An 11,566-nucleotide genomic window follows, 5' to 3' on the forward strand; every position below is an offset into this window, starting at 1 on the left:
GACGAGGAAGGTGCAGCTAGATTGAAGAGCTGTTTGTCTCTGGGACTCTCCTTCCCTTTGACTTCACCATGGCTTGGCTCCTTCTTCTCTTCACTCTTCTCAGCTACTGCTCAGGTCTGGTTCTGGGTGGTTAATGGGAACACGTCGGCTTGTGCTGAGATAATGGGTCAAGCAACAAACTCATGTAATTTACCGTAGAAAGACAATGCTTTCTGATCATTATAAACACAGAAAATGATGCATAGTCTTTTTTCTTTTTCTTTTTGCAAAGGTGTCATTTCACAGATTGTAACTCAGCCAGCCTCGGAGTCTGTGTCCCTGGGCCAAACTGTGAAGCTCACCTGCTCTAGAAGTAGTGGTAGCTGGCAAAGCTTTGGCTGGTATCAACAGAAACCTGGGCAGGCTCCTCGCTTTGTGTGGTATGGCTCCAGCGACAGGGGAGAAGGGATCCCAGATCGGTTCACTGGCTCTGAATCCGGGAACATTGGCTCTTTAACCATCTCCAACATCCAGACTGAAGATGAGGCAGTTTATCACTGTGGTGCCTGGGAGGGCACTGGTGGCTGGAAGTATCACAGTGATACAATCTGATGGGGAAGTGAGACAAAAACCTTCACTCTTCCTCCCTAGAGTAGGTAACCAGAATGATTCAAGAGCTTTTTTGAGTCCAGGTGGAAGTCCAGGTGGAACAGGCCCAGAGCTCTCATAAAAGAGTTGGAAGGAAGAGGGCAGTCTATGGTGGTTTCCACGAGAAGCTTATATGCATGCGTTTATGTGCGCGCGCGCACGTTCTTCTTCTTTGTGTTATTTGGAAATCAGCCCTGTCTTGGCCAGGAAGTGGGAAAAGGGAACTATTCACATCTTCTGAAAATTCACTAAGCCTCTCCTTTTAAAAAGTGTTTGGCATGAATGGTGAGAAAGAATAGCCTTACATCTGTTCCTCATTTCTCGCAGAAATTGAGACTTAGCAGGGTTGTGACGGAGCACCTTCTGGTCCAGAGCTCTGGTGCGAGTCAGAAGAGTCAGGAAGGTGCTTTGGCGTCACCCTGCCGACTCACACCAGAGTGAGCATTTTTTGGTTCAGTCCTCTGGTGTGAGGGCTCATTTCAGAGCGCTGGACCAAAAGACAGGCATTCTTGGATGCAAGCAGAAGTGATCCCAGAATGTCCCACTTAAAACAGGACTGTTGACGGCTATGATGTTATTTCTTTCGGTTTGGCTGCCACTCTTTCCAGTGCTGCTGTTAGTGTGGAGCTGAAAATCTTCTCGGCTGGGCCCCAAATAAAACCTCCCAGGCCTCCCCATTTCCCCATGTCATTCCCCTCTTAAGCTGCCCCCTCTCTCCCCAGGCCACCACCTCACCCTAACCCCTGCTTTGCCTTCTCCTTCAGTATTTCCGACCATCCGGATTCTGTTTTTGAACTCTGATATTGCCTCTGGATTGCCTGAAAATGAGGAATCAATTGTGGGCTGAGAGTGCAGAAACTAGCCTGTGGTGCAAGGATGAAAATCTATTGGTGTTGCTCTGAGCAGCTTTGCCTCAGGCCCCACCCAAGCTGGAAAATTGCCCAGGTGGGGATGAACCCCTCTGTCAGAAAAATGTTCCCCACCCCTGAGCTGAGGTAATGTGGAATTAATGGACTAGTTGGGGAGATAGGCTCTTTAGATGGGAATGTGCATTAACTTCCCTTCCAAATGTGTGAAGCCAGTAGACCTGCTGTCTTTAGGGACCCTCCTGCTCATTCTGCTATAGGAACCTCGGTCGTCCGCCCTCAAGTCCTGTCCTGAAAGTCCATTGCTGGCTCCTGTTTCTTCTGGCCAGAGTGAAAACCAAACCCCATCACTCTTGGGCAAATGTCTCCTTTGAACATGGGCTTTGGACAGACACAAACAAGGAGTTAAATAAGTTCTTGCAGAACCAATTAGTGCAGAGCCTATTTGCATGAAGAACCCATTTGGTATTTATAGGGGGATTTAGATAGGAGGAAAAAATATCCCAACTTGATTGCTTTCCCAAATGAAGCCAGACTCCTTTGGAGAGGTCACCATGGCACGGCCTCTGTTTTTCCTGGCACTTCTCAGCTACTACTGCTCAGGTAAAGCTATGGAGGACTCACTCAACAAAACTATTTCCACTATAATGATTTAATATTTTTATTATTTATACCCTGCCCATCTGGCTGGGTTGCCCCAGTCACAGACTGTCCTTGTCATGGAGACTGAGTGCCTCTGCGATATCTGAGACCATGCAAAATGTATCCAACGCATGCTTTTCCCTCTTTTCTTGATGACAAGGGATCAGTTCACAGCCAACCTTAACTCAGCCTGCCTCTGAGTCTGTCTCCTTGGGCCAAACAGCTGAACTCTCCTGCTCAAGAAATGGTGGGATGGATTTCACTGGCTTCAGCAGAGACCAGGAGAGGCTCCTCTTTTTCTGTGCTATGGATCTAGCCGGAGAACAGGGATCTCAGATCGGTTCACTGGCTCCGTCTCTGGCAACATGGGCTATTTGATGATCTCCAACATCCAGGCTGAAGATGAGGCTGTCTATTACTGTTGTGACTGGGAGCATAGCATCATTCAAGGGTTCCACAGTGGTACAATCTGAGGGAGAAGTGAGACAAAAACCTTCTCCTTTCCTCTCTAAGGTGAGGCAGGCAGAATCATTCTAGAGTCTCTTGGAGCCTTTTTGTGTATTGTCTGTTTTGGACAAGAATCTGTGATGACATCAACTTATTTGGAGACAGGGATGCAGACAGTGAAGTGATATCACGTTAAATACCACCTGGTCAACCCCCCCCCCAAACCAATGCTTTTTAGCCCACACTGGTCAAACCTTTTCTGGAATTTTGAAAGGGAAAAGCTCTGTATATCTGTCTGTCTGCACCTCTATGCAAATGCAAGGAGATAAAGAAGTTCTTGCAGAACCAATGAGCACAGAGCCAATTTGCATGACAGATTCATTTGGTATTTCTGGGGGACTTCAGAGAGGATGAAGAGGATCCCATCTAGATCTCTTTCAGAAGGGAAGCCAGACTCCTTTAGAGAGCTCACCATGGCCTGGCCTCTGTTTTTCCTGGCACTTCTCAGCTACTGCTCAGGTAAATCCCCCACAATTGTCTATGGATGCTTCTTTGTAATTTCTTTTTGCTTTTAACTTTTCTTTAACTTTCTATGATTTTATTGTTTTTATATTGTTGTAAACCACAGTGATCTTCTATTTTGTGAGACAGAGGAATATAAATACTTTTATAAATAAGAGTATGGAGGACTCAGTGAACACAGGCCAAGATCAAATCTCTTTTCACAATGTACTCATCATAGGAACATAATGCTTTTGTGATATTTGTGTAACTTAAGAAAGTCATGATTCATTTCCTATTTCTTTTGCAAAGGTGTCAGTTCACAACCAACAGTCACCCAGCCTGCTTCTTCTTCTGTGGCCCCCGGCCAAACAACTAAACTCTCCTGCACTGGGAGTCATGGTGGGAGCTGGTACCACTTTCAGTGGCATCAACAGAAACCTGGAGAGGCTCCTCGCTTTGTGATCTATAGTACCAGCACCCGGGGAGAAGGGATCCCAGATCGGTTCACTGCCTCTATCTCTGGGAACACTGGCTATTTAACCATCTCCAACACCCAGCCTGAAGATGAGGCAGTTTATTATTGTCTTGCTTGGGAGGATAAAAGTAAAACATTTCACAGTGGTTCAACCTAACGGGGAACTGAGACAAAAACCTTTGCTCTACCTCCCTAAAGTGAGAAAACAAGAAGAACCCAAAAATTTGACTAGTCATAGTTGAGCAGTCTTTGTTTTTGACAGGAACGTGTGATGATATCAAGTTATTTAGTCACATTGACGCTATTAAGGAAATGATCTCCACCCATGAATGGACTCCACAATTATGGACTGGCAGTCTTGGGCAAAGCGAAATTGTACTGGCAAGTCCCTCACCTATCATGTGCAGCCTTGCAGGCATTCCCCAAGGAAAAGGCTGTGGGTGTGGACTGGGTTGTGAATAAGGTTGTGCCAACAGATATCAGCAAAATGCAAAATGACCCAGTGAGGGCAGGATGGGGTTCCATGAGAACTGGAAATTATGATCTAAATTTCATTTGGAATGACATGAATTCAAATGTGTACTTAAGATGAATTCTCCTGAAATTATAGGTTTGATGAAAATCCTAGATTCAATAAACAACCATCTGAAAGCTCAGGGGTGGAGGGTGTTGCAGTCTAACAACATCTGGGAGGAAACAAGATTCCCTCCAGGATTCTCTGCTTTATCTTTGTGTTTTGCCAGGAGTAGGGAAGATCTGTCCTCACCTTTCCACCCACCCCTTCAACCCACCCATGGCCCAGCTGGGTTATCATCTAGTCAGGCCCCTGACAAAGCAGCATACAGGTGGGGAACCATCACCATGGCCTCCTCCCAACCTCCTTTGTGCATATCAGAGCTTTAGGCACCAGGGGGAGATGTTAGCTCCGTTTCTCTACATTTGACAGATTTGCACCTGCAGTAAAAAGTTAAACAGATGAGCATTTTATCTGGGTGTTCCTCATGCATGAAACTCCAGTGTCTGCACACAGCTTTATCTGCCTTAGAATACACTCAGATGGGAAAGTCGTGGAAGGGAAATTTTGGTCGACTTTAGGAAAAATGTTTAAGAATGAGTAATGATGTATAAGTATTGATGTTTAAGTTTGGATAAGCTAAAACTGGTCTTTAAAATGGTTTAAATTAAATGAAAATAAGGTTGGCAAAAATAAATTGAGGAAATGGAAGAAAGAGGAAAAGTAAAAAGCAACATGCTAAAATAAATTATTAAGTTAAAGTTGAGAAATAAGTAATAAGGACTTGCTGAGCTAATAATTTAAATTGGAATACAAGAAGGGGAGGTGTGAGGAGGTCTGAGAAACAAGTTAAAAGAAAAGAAGTAATTGGAATTTTATGTATTTTTAATTGTTTTTAAGTTTTGTATTTTTGTATTTTTGTTACTTTTTGTTTTTGTTTTGTTTCTGAAAATGCTAATAAATATTCATTAAAAAAAAACAGAATACACTCAGATGACGAAGGAGCTAAGCAGTCACTTTGAAGGGGGCCTGGTTCTGACTTTGTATTCCTCTCCCAGATTGATGAGCTGATCATTGGTGTTTAGTGGCTTCAGCCCTTCTTTTTCCATCTGGAGGAGATGTGATGAATCTCAGGCTCATGGGCAAGATGTGGCCCTCCAGGCCCGTCTCTCTGGCCCTCAGGAATCTCCTCAAATCAAGCCCCCTTCCCAGGCTACTACACCCCTAAGAAGCCCTGCTTGAGTCCTCCCAAAGTACCTTTCCTGCCAGGAATATCTCCTTCGAATTTTATGGTGCCCTTTGCTTCCCTTGATGAAGAACAGAGAGAGGTTTGGATAGGTCTGGAAGGTGGTGTTCCTGGCTTCATTTTGCTAAACTGGGCTGATTTTATGAAATGGTCTCTCAAAAATCTACCCACAGATGGAGCTGGTTTTGAGAACACATGAAACTGGTGTTAATCCACCTCTCCCTTGTGAGTCAGGGGGTGAACAAGGGATGCTATACTGGCCCATCCCTCTGGCTGGTTTTGCAATTCTGGGGAGCACTTTTGCTGCAGCGCAAGGAGCAGCCTGGAGAATGAAGATAGTTTTGCTTTCAGGTTCCTGTGCAGCTTCAGGACATAAGTGGAACACACACATCCTCCCATCCTCCCACATCCCACCCTCCTCTGAAAAGCCAATGGATGCGGACCTATTTGCATGAGAGATCATTTCTCATTTCTGGGGTTTTAAGAGGGGAGGAGGAGGAAGGTGCATCTAGACTGAAGAGCTGTTTGTCTCTGGGACTCTCCCTTCCTTTGACTTCACCATGGCTTGGCTCCTTCTTCTCTTCGCCGTTCTCAGCTACTGCTCAGGTCTGGTTCTGGTTGGTTAATAGGATCAGGTCATCTTGTGCTGAGATAATGGGTCAAGCAACAAACCCATCCACCTTTTGTAATTTATCATAGAAACACAATGCTTTTCTGATCATTATAAACACAGAAAATGATGCATAGTTTTTTTCTTTTTCTTTTTGCAAAGGTGTCATTTCACAGACTGTAACTCAGCCAGCCTCGAAGTCTGTGTCCCTGGGCCAAACTGTGAAACTCTCCTGCTCTAGAAGTAGTGGTAGCTGGGGCAGCTTTGGCTGGTATTAACAGAAACCTGGACAGGCTCCTCGCTTTGTGTTTGCTGGTACCAGCACCAGGGGAGAAGGGATCCCAGATCGGTTCACTGGCTCTGAATCCGGGAACATTGGCTCTTTAACCATCTCCAACATCCAGGCTGAAGATGAGGCAGTTTATTACTGTGGTGCTCTGGAGGGCACTGGTGGCTGGAAGTATCACAGTGATACAATCTGATGGGGAACTGAGACAAAAACCTTCTCCTTTCCTCCCTATAGTAGGTCACCTGAATGATTCAAGAGCTTTTTTGAGCAGGAAAGTGCCAAACTGTTAACTCTGCCAGCTGAACCATTTCCTATCTTGAAGCAGAAGAGAAGGCTGTTTATTACTGTCTGTCTGATGACAGCAGTGAGCAGCACACAGTGACACAACCACATAGGAATGTTAGGTCATTATAGAGCTTCAGTTGGCCTTGAGTGTAGTTTTTGCTTTATTTGAGTGTAGCTGTTGTCTTATTTGAGTGTAGCTGTTGTCTTATTTTTTGAGCCATTCTCCATTAGCGAATGAGAACAGAAACTGCATTCAAAATACTTTGAAGGGCAGCAAATGTTTTGGCAAAATTCCTGAGGTGGGATGCATATGAAAAAGGCATCAGGATCCTTCCCCTAGGGCAGTTGGTGATGAAGTCCAGTTGGAACTGGTCCAGAGCTTTCCTGGAAGTGTTGGAAGGGACCACGAGGGTCATCTAGTCCAACCCCCTGCTATGCAGGAATCTTTTGCCCAATATGGGGCTTGAAGCATCAACTCTGAGATTCAGAGTCTCATGCTCTACCAACTGAGCTATCTCTCTCCAGGAATTCTTCTTTTTTTTTCACATATTGTTTTTTATTGCTTTGCTTCATAAAAAAGAAAAAAATATATATATATACACACATACAAACAGAAAAAAAATAAAAGTACAGTACAATATAAAGAGACAAAGTAAAAGTGAAATAAATAAAGAAGAAAAAGATATATATATACATAAACTTAGTATTTACATCCACCACATAACCTGATCTTTGCTTTCTAGACTTCCTTTAGCTACTCCCAGAATCATTCGAAGTAATACTTTAAGTTACACATTTCTTAGTCTATATTGTCATTATATCTCTTCATATACATTTCTTAGTTTATATTATCCTCATAGATTATTTAGTCTCCTATTATCTTTCAACAATAACTCTTATTTTTTCACAGTACGTCTCTGTATCCCTTTAGCGTTATTTTCCCTTGGTTAATGAATTCCAGATAATCTACATATTTTCCCCAATCCTTGGTGAACTTTTGGTTTTTTGTATATCTTACTTTACCTGTGAGTCTATCCAATTCCATGTAATCTAACAACTTTGATCTCCACTCCTCCACCGTTGGAGTTTCCTGCTTTTTCCACATCTGGGCCAGCATTACTCTTGCCGCTGCAACTGCATAATATACTAATCTACAGTCTTCTTTTTTTATCTCATGACCTAATATACCTAATAAAAAGATTTCTGCTTTCTTTGAAAACGTATATTTTAGGATCTTCTTTAATTCCGTGTAAATCTTTTCCCAGAACTGTTTCACCCTTCCACACTCCCACCACATATGGTAGAAGGAGCCCACACTAACCTTACATTTCCAACACTTGTTATCCACCTTGTACATTTTCGATAGTTTCATAGGTGTTAAATACCACCTATAAAACATCTTCATTACGTTTTCTTTTATCGTTATACATGCCGTGAAACTAAGTCCTTCCTTCCAAAGTTTCTCCCAATCTTCAAATAGTATATTATGTCCTACATCCTTTGCCCAGCGGATCATCACACACTTCACTTCCTCATCTCCTAGATTCCAATCCAACAATATCCTATACATTTTCGATATAATTTTCTCTTCTTTATTTATAATCTCTATTTGAAACTTGGATTCCTTCTCTCCATAACCTCTTTCCTTAAAATCCTTTCTAAACATTTGGTTCACCTGGAGATGGTGTAGCCAATCATAAACATATTCTTTGACCTGGTCGTACGGTCGTATCTTCCAATTCCCCTCCTCTTTGATTATTAACTGATTATATGTTGCCCAGTTACTTCTCATATTGGTAGTCTTCACACACATGACTTCCAGAGGCGAAAGCCAATGTGGTGTTTTCGGTTCCAGTAAATTTTTATATTTTTCCCATGTTTCAATTAATGGCCCTCTAAAGATATGGTTCCTAAAACCCTTATATATTTTCCATTTATCCCGCCATAAATAGGCGTGCCAGCCGAAGTTGTTGTCGTGGCCCTCCAGGTCAAGTAGTTCCCTGTTCTCTAACTTTACCCAATCTTTGACCCAACATAGGCAAACCGCCTCATAGTATAACTTTATATCCGGCAAGGCGAAACCCCCTCTTTCCTTTATATCTGTTAATAATTTAAACTGAATCCTAGGTTTCTTTCCCTGCCAGATATATCTCGAGAGCACTCGTTGCCATTCTTTGAAGATTCGGCTACCTTTAATTATAGGGATGGATTGAAACAAAAACATCAGTCTTGGAAGCACATTCATCTTGATCGTGTTGATCCTTCCCCAGAATGACAAATTCAGTCTTCTCCAAATTTCCAGATCTCTTTTTATTTCCCTCCACGCCAGTTCATAGTTGTTTTTAAATAAGTCTATATTCTTAGGTGTTATCCAGATACCTAGATATTTCACTTTTTTAACCACCTCTATTTGCGTTTGCTGTTGAATTGTTTCTGTTGATTTCTGATCCAAGTTTTTACCTATTATTTTTGTTATACACTTATTTATTTTGAACCCTGCTACCTCTCCAAACTGGTCTAATTCTTTTAGTATTTCTCCTGTCGCAATTGTTGGTTCTTCTGTCATTATTACTACATCATCTGCGAAGGCTTTGATCTTATATTCGTTCTTTCCAATTTGCACTCCTTTTATTCTTTGGTTCTGTCTTATAGAATTTAATAAAACTTCTAGGGTCATTATAAACAGAAGCGGGGAGAGTGGACAACCCTGTCTTGTTCCTCTTTGTATCTTTATCTCTTCTGTTACTATATTATTGATAATCAACTTCGCTTTCTAGTCTGTATATATGGCTTTCACTCCATTAAAGAAGTCATTTCCCACCTCCATATGTTCCATATTTTTCAGCATGAAGTCCCAAATAACATTATCAAATGCCTTCTCGGCATCTACAAACATCATTGTAACCTGTTTGTCAATCCTGGCAGATAGGTACTCTAACATGTCGATTATAATTCTTGTGTTGTCTCTCATCTGCCGACCTGGCAGGAATCCCGCTTGGTCCCTATGGATAATTTCTGATAACAACCTTTTCAACCTTTTTGCCAGGATCCCTGCGAATATTTTATAGTCTATATTCAACAGTGAGATTGGTCTATAATTTTTGACCTGGGTTAGATCTGCATCTTGCTTGGGGATGAATGTAATAAATGCCTCTTTCCAGGTCTCAGGGAGTTCTCCTTTCCTTAAAATATTGTCTATAGTTTCTTTTAAAGGTCCCACCAAAATGGGTTTCATCTCTTTATAATAACCTGCAGTGAATCCATCGGGACCCGGGGCTTTTCCCCTCTTTAGGTCTTTAATTACATCTTCTATTTCATCACTTCCAATGGGAGTATTTAATCGTTGTCTATCCTCCATTGAGATTTTCTGCACTCCTTTGTCCTTCAGAAATCTCTCTATTTTCCTTAAGCTAACTCTCTCTTTTTTGGAATATAAACTTCTGTAATAGTTAAGAAACTCTCTCCTAATCTCCCTAGGGTCAGTTTTCTCTTCGTCTCCCACTTTTATTTTGTTTATTGTAGTCTGTTCCTTTCTCTTTTTGATTTGCCATGCAAGCCACTTGCCGGATTTGTTTGAAAACTCGAATTTTTTTTGTCTTAATCTTTTAATGTTCCACTCCACTTCTCTATTAATTATTGTGGCAAATTGTGCTTGCAGGATTTTAATTCTTTCTTTTGCTTTTTGACAGTTGGGTTTCTGAGACAATTTTTGTTCATTTATCATTATCTGCTTCAGAATTTCCTCTTTTCCTTTCTCTCTATTCTTATTTTTAATTATGTTCTGCTCGATAAAGTAGCCTCTTATTACTGCCTTACTTGCATCCCACACTACATTGATCTTTGTTCCTTTACCACAATTTTCAGTGAAATATTGCTTTAACTTTTCCTGCGCAGTTTCAACAATTTTTTGGTCTTCCAGAAGATAATCCTTTAATCTCCATCTAAAAGTTCTTGGCTCCAGGCTTTTTAATTCTAACTCTATCGGGTTATGGTCTGAAATTGCACTTGGTCTTATTTCTATTAGTTTAGTTCTTGGGCATAGTTCGCTTGAGATCCATATCTGATCGATACGTGACATCGACTTATTTGGTTCGGAGTGGAAGGTAAATTGTTTATCTAGTGGGTGTTTCAAACGCCATATATCTATCAGATTACCATTTTCAACCATTGAGAAAAAAGATTTTGGTAGTTTCCCATTCTTACTTCCTCCTTCCCTACACCTATCTGCTTCTAGTGAAACCACCCCATTTAGATCACCCATTAGAACAATTTCTCTCCAGGAATTCTTCTTAACCTGTTTATATACTTTCTTCATCTTGGACTCAACTTCTCAAACACTGTCCCACTACAATTGCATTTAACTGGTTTCTGAGAAATGCTTTAGAACCTGACATTTCCTGCGTCTGTCTGTAGGGGGAGAAGTTGGACCACCTTCCCCACATTTCATAGAATTTAACTGCCACGGAGAGTGTGAGCATCGCCAGCAGCTGCAGAGCCAATGAAGCAGGAGGCAGCTCAGAAGGACACACCTGCTCAGCTTTCCACCCCCAGCTGCCCTTCCTACTCATTTCTGCACAGAAATCCAACCATCACTCTCAGTGTGCACACAGCAGAGGCCGAGGCAACCTCACTCCCAACCGATTCACCTTCGTCTCATGCTTTGGAAAGTTTTGTGAGTCTTGAAAGCCTTGGAAGGAAGAGGGCAGTCTGTGATGGTTTCCACGAGAAGCTTAAAAATGTGTCTGTGTGTGTGTGTGTGTATTTGTGTGTGTTTGTAGTATAGTGGTACCTCGGGTTACATACACTTCAGGTTACAGACGCTTCAGGTTGCAGTCTCCGCTAACCCAGAAATAGTACCTCAGGTTAAGAACTTTGTTTCAGGATGAGAATAGAAATCGTGCGGCAGCAGTAGGAGGCCCCAAAAGCCAAAGTGGTGCTTCAGGTTAAGAAGAGTTTCAGGTTAAGAACGGACCTCCAGAACGAATTAAGTACTTAACCCAAGGTACAACTGTATTTCAAAATCAGCCCTGTCTTGGCCAGAAAGTGGCACAATGGAAGGAT

At 42.1% G+C, this 11,566-nt stretch overlaps 1 long non-coding RNA gene across 1 annotated transcript; it reads left to right on the forward strand.

Moving 5' to 3' along the window:
- Positions 1-10,933, forward strand: LOC309330937. The gene is made up of 3 exons (XR_014151649.1): positions 1-114; positions 272-631; positions 10,919-10,933. It is a non-coding gene; the product is annotated as an uncharacterized lncRNA (long non-coding RNA).
- Positions 10,934-11,566: the final 633 nt, after the last annotated feature.

The sequence above is a fragment of the Podarcis erhardii genome, assembly GCF_964252035.2.
Source record: "Podarcis erhardii genome assembly, chromosome: 15".
Classification (NCBI taxonomy): domain Eukaryota; kingdom Metazoa; phylum Chordata; class Lepidosauria; order Squamata; family Lacertidae; genus Podarcis; species Podarcis erhardii.